Source organism: Wolffia australiana, chromosome 9 (assembly GCF_029677425.1).
Source record: "Wolffia australiana isolate 7733 chromosome 9, ASM2967742v1".
Taxonomy (NCBI): Eukaryota; Viridiplantae; Streptophyta; class Magnoliopsida; order Alismatales; family Araceae; genus Wolffia; species Wolffia australiana.
Genome location: NC_135843.1, coordinates 4,265,245 through 4,277,930, shown reverse-complemented (window position 1 = coordinate 4,277,930; position 12,686 = coordinate 4,265,245). Strand labels below are relative to the sequence as shown.

Below are 12,686 nucleotides of genomic sequence, written 5' to 3'. Positions count from 1 at the left end.
AGATGTGAGGTTAACTAACATCTAACCTGATTAAAATATAACCAGCAATAAAAGAGCGGAAAAAAAAATAGTAACATCATGGATCATCAAGAAATGATGGGGCTTTATGGTTGGTGCCATCATGACAGTCCCCAATATCCAGATAGTAGATTCCATTATGCCTTCTGCCAGTCCAAAGTGTTCTCCCAACTAATAAAAACTTGGAGCACAATAGAGGCCACTGGTGAGGGCACTTTTACAGAATAAATTTATAAGAACCTTCGGTATATGCATAACGGATGAAAGAGTCATAGTATCAGTACACCTCATAGTGCTATTGGGAGAAATACAACCAAATGAACCATCAGTTAGTCATGCATTATCAATACCAGAACATTTAGAATACGAAATAAAGCCTGATGGGGGACCATCATGCCTCAAGGAAAATATATTTTTCTGTTGTTTGTTGGTTGTTTTGTTTTGTTTGTTTGTATCTCCCCTAACAGATTTGGGCATAATTATTCCCTATAAAAGGAAGTTTGCCCTTTGTAATAAATTGAAAAGGATTTTCTCAATGTAGCCCCCTTGAGTAGTTAGGCATTTTAGGAGTATTTTAGAATTTCTTGTGATTTTTGGGAAGTTCACCAAAATTACGAAAATGCCATCAAGAAATGCGTGTAGGGTTTCTTGCTCCTTTCTCCTCGCCGAAGCACCGCCGCCGTCATCGCCGGCGCCGCCGTCTCTGCCAGCACATCCACCTCTAGAGAAAGCCGCATCCATGGCCGCCAAAGCTAGCTCCATGGTCTTCACGGCCTCCTCAGGCGCCGCGGCTGCCAATGCCGCCTCGATGACCTCCGCGGCCGCCAAGGCCCCGACAACCGCCGCGGCCGCCAAGGCCCTAATGGCCTCCCCGGCCACCAAGGTCTCGGCTGCCAGGGCCCCGACGGCCTCTTCAGCTGCCAAGGCCCCCATGGCCTCCGTGACCGCCAAGGCCCCGACAGCCTCCGCGGTCGTGAAGGCCCCGACGGCCGTCTCGGCCGCCAAAACCCTAATGGCCTCCCCAGCCAGCAACTCGGCTGCCAGGGCCCCGACGGCCTCTTCGGCCGCCAAGGCCCCCATGGTCTCCGCGGCCGCCCAGGCTTCGGTGGCCAGGGCCCCGACGACCTCCTCGGCAGCCAAGGCCGCGACGGCCTCCGCGGCCGCCAGGGCCCCGACGGCCTCCTCGGCCGCCAAGGCCGCGACGCCCTCCGCTGCCGCCAAGACCTCGACAGCCGCCGCGGCTGCCAAGACTCCAACGGCCTTCTCGGCCGCCAAAGCCCAGACGGCCTCCGCGGCCGCCAAGGCCCCGATGGCCTTCCCGGCCTCCAAGCCCCCGATAGCCTCCATGGCCGCCACGGCTCCCTGGCCACCTCGCCCGGCCTGGTCGTCTCGACCTCACCCACCGTCAATTGCCGACCCCATTAGCCACCTTGAGTCATCCTTGCTAGCTCAGGTCCCTCTGTCGCCTTGGTCGTCCCCGGTCTCTTCTGCCTACTTAGCGCCACGACCCACTCAAAACCCTCCAGTTATCTTCATTCGCCCCGTCGAGATCACTCCGGGACGAAGTTAGGAGAATCCAGGCTTTCAGTTCCCAATGGTTGACGTCGTCAACATTTCTTCGTCGAAATCACTCCGAGGACATGTTGACGACCCACCGCCGTCGATACCCTCGTCCGTTACCATCCATTCGTAGTTAGCTAGAACCCTCCCAAGTCACAAGCCTACCTAGTTAGGATCCTCTAGTTACGGGCTTCGTAAGTAGCTATCCTCCAAGGCCCCCTCCTATAGGATATACATGCAGCCGCCTTATGCTGCTGCCTTCGTAGATAGTTCTAGCTTCCTCACGTCGAGATTACTCCATGAGTCATCACTATGCATTTTCAAGTCGAGATCACTCCGTGAGACCCACCTCGCGACCTCGTCGAGATCACTCCGAGGCCGTTCTTAAAGATTCAAGCTGAGCAACTCTTCGGAATCATCACCGCCTCCTTATCGAGATCACTCTGAGGGTGCTTCTTAGAGATCCAAGATTTCCAGCTTGAGGGTGTCGATGTCATCTCACTTCTTCGTCCAGATCAATCCGGAGGTGTGTTGACATCATCACCGTCATCAACCATTTTGCTACCGGAAGCCGGGCCCACCAATTCACCGAAGCCCTCGTCCTGTGCTGCGCGCCGTCGCTCTGCCCTCCACTCCCTGTGGTGTTTATGCGAGCTACTCGATCCCGCCAGTCGTGTTACATCAAAGCCCTTTGAGCTTCCTGTTCTATGATTGGATTTACAAGAGTCAACAATCCACATGGACAAATCATGACAATTTAGGGCAAATAGCTGTCCTCCATTGTTTGATAGTGCAAAATAACTCGCTATGGATGAGATGGGACAACCTGTATGTGTACTCAATGATCTTGCTTGTAACCCATGAGTGGAGGATTGCAAGCTCTATCCAAAATGTTGGAGAATCTAGTGCTCTGACGCCGTTAGGTCTTCGAGAGGGAAAGCGAAAGAAAAGTGGGCATAGTTAGGTGCGCCCCCTCTATCGCAACCCCAGGTAGATCACCCTCCATTCCCATCTCGTGTTTAACCTCTACTGAAGTAAGTTGAAGATATTTGGAAGAGTCAAGACAACGGTGTGAATAAAAAAATATGATTGAGTATGAATAGACTTGTGGCACTAATCGCGTATCTTCAAGACTCGTCTCGGCATAGAGCCCTTACAGTGGCTCGACCCATAAAATTATACTAGGAGAATTCAGAGGTTGGGCACTGAGAGCAGATCATGAGCGATACTATTGAGGAGAAATAGATGCCAACTTCAAATGTGTTTCTTCAATAATATTCTTTGAAATAGCTTTGTCAAGAGTAAGCCATACAGACAAGCTAAGTATTGTAGAACGACAATGCTAAAATGCACCGCTTAAACCGTATACAAAATCAACCAACTCTAGACATTCAATCCATTGCCGTAATCTAATAAAACTCTTAGGTTTAGTGGGAATTAAAGGAAAGTAGTAATCAACATCATTCCATAAGCGACTAAGTTCTCCAACATATTTGGTCTGTTACTTGCTGCCCTAGACAAGGGTCTGAACTTCACGTTGTACCCTATGAGTGTGTAAACTGTTATGCTCATGAGAGTACAATTTGGACATCATCTCTAATGACACAGACCGAAGAGAGAATAACTCAATATTCGGAGCTCCATTTGGAATCATTCACCCAAGTAACCAACCAGTAATACTGAAATTCCAAGCCTGTCATTGCCTTCAAGCTTTATCATTATCTATAGGAGGCTCTTTGGCATCACAAATATAAGATGTACCTCTCTCATCCTGGTTAGATATGTGTCTGGACAATCCAATTTGATTTTATTAGATTTGAGGACAACAATTCTAGGCTTCTTGTCACAACCTACTCTTTTGTTTTTGTTAATAATAGACAAAAAAGATCTACAACCCATTTTTTTATGTTGTCGATAAGATCCACTGAAAAGACTGGCTTGTTGGCTGCCAGAGATGGCTTAGCTCTGATACCATATTGAATGGAGAGGAAGAAATAGGAGATGATGGATTGAGAAGAATGTATAAGAAGAATACTGCAGATTACAATATTAGAGTGAAGAAAAGAAGAAGTAAGAACTGAGCAGAAGGAGAAAGGAGAGAAGAGAAGGAGACGGCAAAGAATTGTATCGTTTCTATTTCTTCTGAAAATCCTCATTACCTACAATAAGTATGGTTTTCCTCACAGCGGGACTCATATTTGAGGGCTCACTACAGTTAAAAAGAGGACAAATCTAGGTTAAAAGCAGTTTTGCATTTCCAATTTAAAATCTGCTTAATGCTAAATACTATAATGTCATCTTATAGTCCTAGAAGATATACACTATATATTAATTATGTCCAGAATGTACGTTATAGATGTAGTGAATGAGTATATTTCTGATCATGGACATTTGAGTTACCTAGAACAGCCTAATATCTCTTTCACTTTTACGATATGCTGAATATTCGGTGGTGTAATAAATGTGAGCAATTATTATAGTAATGATACATCAGCTCCAATGTGATGTGTTAGACTGTTTCTTGATCGTCTTTGATGGCTACTTCACGCTGTTTGACAGTCGGACGTTTGGGAATAAGTGAGATAAAAATTTGCAGTATGATATTTGATATTTTATAGAAGTTCTTACTATAAAATACTGTAATAGTTTGAACCGTCAAGAATACTGTGTTAGTACTTAATGTGTTTGTTGGCACACTTATTACTTGGTTGATGCAATTTTTGAAACAGTTTGCTACAAGAGCTGAGACCAGTAAATGTTTCCTTGGATAACATTGTTTAGCAAAACACAACATAACACATAAAAAGCAATGTCCCATATGTCTCTTAAAGATATTGTATGCAGCACACCATGGAGTGCTTTTACATTTCTTCAGGTAAGCAACATAGACTCACAGACTGAACACTATACGGAGTACGGATGATGGGTCACATTTGGGGGGCTAATGGACTTACCATTGTTTGTAATACCATTCAATCTCTGTAGGGAATTTGATCATAATGCCTACAAATACTATTTTTCAGCCATACCATTTTCATAACAATGTGGTAAAAGAAAGACACTCTGTATTTCTCTAAATAATATAGTTTTGTGGTATTGTAATGTGGAGTTATGTTGCAATTCAATCTATTGTGTGTGCGTAGTGATAAGTGTCACTCGAGTAATAGTCCAATAAATCACCTCTACAACTACAATTTCAGCTAAACGTTAGGTTAAATTTTTTATTGTTTGTATATGTGGAAGTATGAATATAACTTAACAAAAACAGGGAACCTTTGATATAGAAGAACATTAATTTTCATGTGAAATAACCAGCCGAGATAATCTTAAGCATATTGTATTGAACATGTACATCAGGACTGATTTTAAACTCAATTTTAAATTTTTGCATCTCGACTGCCAAGGCCCTAGAAAGGTGGGAATATGAAAAAGGGGGAGGCAATGATATTTTGAATTTCTTTTTATGGATAAATACCAATTTCAAATGGAGAAGTAATTGCCCTTTTCAAGGGCGTTGAAAATGTGATTCTTAAGCATTTTTATATAATCACAACTAACATGCTACATGCTATAATAATATCATAGATTCTACATATTTATTATCAGGTTTATGAACACATCTGTATAATTAGGAATGGAGTCCATACACCGTTCATTGTTCCCATGTATATGTATTTGTGTGACACATGAGTTTGGGATTGCATTTAGTTAAAATCATATATTTTATGATAGAAACTCAGTGTTTATTTGGCCAAATGACTGATTTCCGAAGTTGAAAGATCCCCAGCTAATGAAGATAATATCAAATTGAACTTTGTAACAATGTACTCCAATATGCATGATACATTATAGATTGGATAATAATTGAATATTTCAGTTGCACTAGATGCAGATACGTCATTAAATAAGGCCCTTCATGTCTCAAAACATTTTTGAAGAAAAAGAGGAAAAAGCTTTATGATTTCATTTTTAACATCCTAGTCGTTCAGTTTGCAGGTTCATAGTAAGGAACATGAATAAATCGATACCTAAATGAGAATTTATCCACTTACCATTCGACACTTATAACTGACTCTAAAAACAAACATCTAAACACCACTAAAGGGGTCTCAATGTGTATGTGGCCAATCTTTGGCAAATCTGAGAACTCTGTTGATACGGTGGACATCCATGACGTGGATTGCGGAGTGACAAATCAATATTTTGTCTAATATATGTCTTTTAAAGGCTTTGAGCTTTTTAAGTAATATTTATTATATTATCAATAGGACAGTTTAAGGGTCAGAACCTTAAGGATCAGGTGATGAGAGGGTAAAATTTAGTTGAAATATAAAGATATGTTATATTCCATTTGATAACGTACAAATAAGAGCTAAATGAGTGCTAATTTCATCATATTTTCTGGGCTTTTAATGCATAAAACGTGGATTTTTAACGCATGTTGTCATCATTTTAGATGAAAATAATAAACTCCTTGAATTTCAAGTTAAATAATACTTTTAATGAATATTTTGGTCAATTTTTACACTTTAAACGTTTCTGAAATGAACTCTAAATGAAATTAAATGGTTAATTGACCTATTACTGTAAATAAAAAGAAAAGAAGTAAATAAAACAAACTTTAGAAAATAATAAAACCATTTTTTAGGTATTAATACATATTTTGAGGATTTATTTTAGGTGTTTTTCGATTTTAAAACAATTTTTTTTATGAAAGTGACCCTTATTGGGCAAGGTAAAGTGCTAACGGGTGTTCAGTGTGCAGGGAAAGACACCGAAGAGAGCGGCATCAAATCAGAACGCCCTCTCGGGCTTTGGTGCGTGACACACACGCACGCACAGTCGTATGTGTCACGCATCACGTGTGGCATGAAGCGCATCGCATGCGTCACGACAAGGATCAATGAATAAGCAGAACTGGGCATTCAGCGCGTGACATGCACATTCGCAGAGCCGTGAGTGTCACGCGCCACACGCACCCGCGCGACGACCAACTACGTGCAGCTTAACTCACTGCGTGCGACGCAGTGAGTTAAGTGCATGCATAGCAGTGGGTGGGTCCTCCACCGTGCAAAGCGTGCGTACGCGGTGCGGTGCGCACAGAGGAAGACCCGTACACGATACCACATTAGCCAATACAAAAATGCATTGTACGCTCGGCGTACAACGCGCTTAAGAGATAAAATATAACAGAATAGGAAGAGCTAATCTTGCGATTCCGCGGCCATAAAAGAGGAGAAAATGAGATTTTATAGTTCGTTCTTGATTTGGAAGCTCAAGAAGAGTAGGCCTGGCTTTCTTGAAGACTCATGAACAGCTCGGAGGGGATTTGAAGCTTCTGTTGGAGAGAAATTCGATGATCTGGCGCCGCTAATTTTCCTAAAAGTTCAAGCTAAAAATCACCCGAAGTGCGGCAGTTCGTGCGCGAGTTCTTCTTAAATTAGCTCCTAAATCATTCCGGGTACTCGTAGGGTCAGCTCAAATTCAACTTACATTTGATTTGGTGTTTAGTTTTCACGATTTGATAATTTGCTTCCGTTGAATGTTTCGCCTGAAATTTAGATCTATTTCTGATTATAAAATTTTAGAATATCTGTTATTTTTTAATCGTTTGAGCTTTTGTCGTCTTAGTTAATAGATTGGAATAACAAATTAGTATCACTCCACTTGTATTTGATCCCAACTACTCGAATTGCTAAATCGTGTTCACAATTTGCCAATCAATCTATGGTAGCTTAAATTTAAAAAAAAAAGAGAAAAGAAAATAAGATTTTGAGTTTGATTCCTTGAACATTGAACTTTCCTCGTTTTACAAGTCAACAGCATTCTATTGTGGAAGTCAAACGTGTTGTGATGGAAATTGAACCTTAGATAATTGAAGTAATTTTTAGTTCCTTGGATTAGCACGATTTGCTAGTTAAGGGTATATCTCCAGTTTTGAAGTAAATTAGATATGAATGCAAAACATCATAAATAGTATCTTAAGGATTTCAATTCCTGAGAGGTTTGGGTTAGATTCTACAAAAAAAGATTGGTAAAAAATAATTGAGGTTTGGTGGTTAAAACAATCTGACAAACAGAAAAGCTAAGATCCTAAAAATCTAAGATCAATGAAATACTTATACAGTTTAGTAGGGGATTAGTTAGCAATTCTTCTCAACAATTACTAACTGATCATAAAACCTGTTAAAATCTAAAGAAACTATATCTGTTAAAACCTAGAGGGCTGATCCCTGCTCTGAAGAAAACTAAAATTCTCGATCGCCTCCCTAGGGTTCGACCCATTACTCAAGCATTTAGGGATATATAAATTTTAGTGATTAAGTTCGAAAAACTCCCTAAATAACAACATATAAATATGTACATTTCGAGTTTATCATTTGGCGCCGTTCCCGGGGAGGAAACAAGCTGAATTTCTTTCTCAATTTAGGGAAGTGTTTCATGCTTTGCTGAACTACTTACGATTTCAACATTTGGTTGATGTTTCTTTTCTAAATTTGGTAATTTCTTTTTGCTTGATTCTTTTAGTTATCAGATGGTTTATATGCACGGTAGAAGATATTTTCAACCAAAATTCTATTCTGAAGAAGCGATAAAAACCTGCCTGTGACAAACAAAGATCACGAAGTCAGGATGGCCGAAGGATGGAGGGAATTATGCAACAATCAAGGACCTACGTTGAAGGAACTGTCCGCACCCTTCAATTATGAGATTCACTCGAGAATAATAGCACCCCGAGGAGAGAATAATAGATTAAAATTGATGACAGAATGTTAAATCTGTTGCCAAGCTTCCATGGGAGATTCAGTGATGAACCTTATGAATTCCTGAGAGAATTCACCCAATTCTGCTCATCATATGACTTTGCCGGAGTATCCCAAGAGGCAGTGAAACTTATGTTATTCCCTTTTGTTCTTAAGGATAGAGCAAAGGAGTAGTTGAATAGCCTAGGAAAAAGCTTCACAACATGGCAAGAGGTTCAAACAGGTTTCTTGCAAAAGTATTTTTCTCATGGGAGAACTCACGCTATAAGGAAATTAATCCGAGATTTCACCCAAGGGGATGAAACCTTTGGAGAAGCATGGGAGAGATTCACATCCTTGACTAGGAAATGCCCTCGTCATGGCATCCCTAAGCATGAACTCGCTCAGATATTTTATCAAGGCTTGGATTATAACTAGGGACAATTAGTAGACATATCTTGTGGCGGGAATTTCCTAAATACAAGAGCTAGCGAATAGTTGAAGTGCATGGAAGGATTAGTAGAAGATTGGGTTTATCGACAAGGATCCATGGTGGATGGTAGAACAGGAGGGATGAGACGGGGCATTATCGAGGTTAAAGGGAAGGACACACACATTAAGTTTGAGAAATTGGAAAGGGAGATAAAGCAGTCTATGGCCGAGATGACAGAAAACTTTAAACATCTTCTTTAAGTTTCTTTGGATAGTATGAAGGCCCAAGTAAACGTGAGTAAAGTGGAAATGGGTTTAAAGTGTATAAATTGCTCCAGGAATGATCATACGTCAGATCAATGCAAGTCGTCGTACATTGAACAAGTTAATGCTTATGGGATAAACCCGAATGCATGTCACTGGAATGGGGGAACTAATGGGAACCAGGCAACAAATACAGGATTTCATGGCAGATATCAAGGGCATGGATTCAACAACAATCAGATCAGGGGTCAAGGACATTATGCGCAAGCTCAATTTCATCCAAACCCACCTGCCCCACAAAGCCAATCCTACGTCTATCATGGGCCATCTCATCCTTTGATGTCCCATCCCCAACCAACGGGGTTTCATTATCCTAACAATCTGCCTTACCAATAACTCATTGAGACAATAAAACAATTTCAGGGTCCTGAGAAAGCATGGGAGGAAGAAAAGAGGATGCTCGTGTCCGAAATAGAGATGATGCAACTTCAGCAAGGGACGGCGACAAACAACTACACTGATGGGTCCAAACTCAGGGTAAAAGTTGATCGTCAGTCATTTGTAAGGATAGTTATGTACCAATCAACAATTTTATTTCCTTACTAGTAGTATTTAGTAAGGGTCGATCTCTCATGGAGCTAGGTAACTAGGTAGGGTGAATTTCAATTAGAATTTCAAATTTCAGATTATGTTAGTTTTTTAAGCTGGTTTATGATAAATGAAAAAGATGAAAATGATTTTTAGTAGGCACAAGAAATTTGCTTTGCGAAGCCTAGGTAGAGAGTGATGTGAGATTTTTTGGCAGAATTTTTTATCGTCTCTAGAGAGAGATGAAAAATTCTGCATTTAAATGGGTTGTAATTCCCTTATCCGGTTCAAAATCGTTGAACCGGACGAGAGAGCGCGGTCTGGATCGTTACCGAACTGAGTTAACTCAGTTCGGAACGATTCCCGACAGCTGATTAACGATAGAGGAGAGGGCGCACAACGTGGACGCTTCCACCGCTGAGTGGGCGGGCAGAAGCGCCTCTTGTGCGCTGATGCTTCAGCGCTCCGCCGCTGGTCGCGCGAGCACATGCAGTGGACCAAAACGGCAATATCTGGAGTTCCAGATATCGGTTTGACACGTGTGAGTAGGCGTTGGAAAGCTTGAGACGTTTGCTATCTGCCTAAGGATAAGCTTAGGAAAATTCTGATGGAGGACCATCCTGGAGATGGCGCGCCAGGACAACAGCAGCCACATCGAGCAGCCCGCGCCGATGCTCGCCACACGGGTTCAAGTACCCCGCGTAAGAACTCCTATCTTTACTTATGTTCATTTCATGTTTGTTTGTATTTTCGGAGTAGTGGACTGGGCCAATGTTGTTGGGCCTCGTCCTTGTCATTTCCCTTTTACTTTACCTTGACCACCAGCAGGTGACACACGGGCAACGCCCGCGCGCAGGCATTCGCCTGCGCGCCAGCCAGTCGTGCGCACAGGAAGCTGCCTACGCACAAGAGGCAGCCGCACGTAGGCTGCGTCGCGCCGCAAGCGCTGCATGCAAGTCTTGGCCGCGCACCGCAAGTGCAGTGCGCAGGAAAAGCCTGCGCGCATCAAGCACTGTAGGCGCGCTCGCGCAACCTGCAGGCACATCGGCAATCACCTCTGCAGGCTGCCAAGCTGCGGGCAGAGGTGACCGTAGGTGCGCCTATCAGGTGTTTGATATCTTGCCAAATCCACAGGAATAGGTCTATGGATAAAGGCGTTTCTTAAATTATGTGCTCAATCTTGAGGTTTAACCTTGAGTAGTAATTTGCTATTCCTAAGAGGATTATTCCACACATCTTTTCTGAGGGAAAAAGAACTTTGCTGAAGATTATTTCTTTGACTGTTAAAATTGAATGTTCAGAACTGATAATTTAAACAAAACTGAAAAGAACTAATATTATTTTCCTTACTCCCTGCGGATCGACCCTTACTCGCCTTAAGGCTGTGAGGTTATAAATTGTGTTGCATAAGCTCAATCCTCACACAACCAACTGATAAATAACCATTAAAAACACCTAACATTTGAGCTTATCACGCGCAGTCCAGAGGTCGGCCGCGGGAGCAGTGGGTGATACAGCCCAAACGTAAAGTGGCGAAGGAGCACGGCGAGTGCAAAGAGGCGCCCTCTCGCGCGCAATAGGGCGCGCACGCAGCGCAGGCACGCGGGTGCTTGTGCGACGCTGGGCGCAGGCACTGGGCGGCGCTTGCACGGCCGCTTGTGCAACGGCGGGTGCTGCCACTAGACGGTGCTCGCGTGAGTGTGCCTCAGCGGGGCAGTCGGACGTGGCAACACCCTGCGCGGGGTTGGCCGCATTCGGTGGCTGATCCGCGAGGCAGGCACTAGGACAGGGACGGCCGCAGCCTATCGCGGGCGTGCGCAAGACCTGCAGGCGGGGCCGCGAGCTGTTGATGGTGGACGTCGCGAGCACGCACGAGGCGGCAACCCGTTCTCATATGCAGCTGGAGATCGTGATTGCTGGTGGGGCTGAGGCCGATGATTGGCGGCGTGCGTAGGCGGCAACAACGATGAAAGAGGTGGCAGCGTTGGTGATGACGGCGGGGCGATGGACAGCTATAGCATGGCGGCGGATGGCGTTAGCGGTGCGGCGGTACTCAGGTGGGAGGGCGGCGGCCGGTAGAGTCCTCTCCTCCCTCTCTTCTCTTCTTTTCCGTCTTCTTCCTCTCCTTCTTCTTCCTCTCCTTCTTTCTTCTTCTTCTTCTTTCTTCTTCTCTCATGACCTGACTCTTCAACTTCCAACGTTATAATTCTAAGAAATTTCAAGAGTGTTTGGAGGGGCATTCTCCCCTCCCTTTTATAGGAGAGAGGAAAATGGGCCCCCATAACAACAAAGGAAATAGGAAAAAGGAAGAAAATCAAAAGGGGGGTTGTAAGGCCCACTAAGGTAGGGGGAGGGGAAGGTATCTTCATATGGGTTCTTCCCCTCACTACAACGACAAAATGAAGGGCGGAAAGCGATGAAAGAAAATAAGGAACAAGTAAGTATAATGATCCAAAGATGAAGATGGCGCGTCGTCATGCCGAGTATCTGAACATGGGGTCGCACGTCAATGTTGCGGCTCATCGTGTCGGCTGGACACGTGTCGGTGGCGGGCTCGATGACGGTGCTGGTTCCTTGCGTGATGACTCTACGGTGTCTGACGGTGCCACGCCATCAAGCTTCATTCCTCATCTCCTGGAGTTCATGCATCTGCAATAAGTGCTGTTTTTCTGCTGCATCTAAAGAGAGATTAAGTTTCTTAATAGCCCAATAAGCTCTATGTTCTATTTCCACCGGAAGATGACATGCTTTACCAAAAATATAAGGAGACATCTTTAAGGGTGTTTTGTAGGCATTTCTATATGCCCAAAGAGCATCATATAACCTACTTGACCAATCTTTCCCATGAGGCCTAATAATTTTTTTAATAATCTTCTTATTCTCTCTATTTGAATTCTCAATTTGACCATTGGCTTGTGGATGATATGGGGTAGTGATTCTATGTTGAACTCCCTATTTTTTAAGCATGGTCCTGAATTGAGAATTATTGAAATGGCTTCCTCCATTGTTAATAATTGCTCTAGGACAACCAAACCTACAAAATATATGTTGTTGAATGAATTTAAGCACTACTTTATGATC

General features: G+C 43.3%; 1 non-coding gene across 1 annotated transcript; it reads right to left on the bottom strand.

The window, feature by feature from the left end:
* Window positions 1–8,601: 8,601 nt before the first annotated feature.
* LOC144708114 (small nucleolar RNA R71) lies at window positions 8,602–8,707 on the bottom strand. Its single transcript, XR_013582657.1, has one exon. It is a non-coding gene; the product is annotated as a small nucleolar RNA R71 (small nucleolar RNA).
* Between the last annotated feature and the right edge of the window lie 3,979 nt (window positions 8,708–12,686).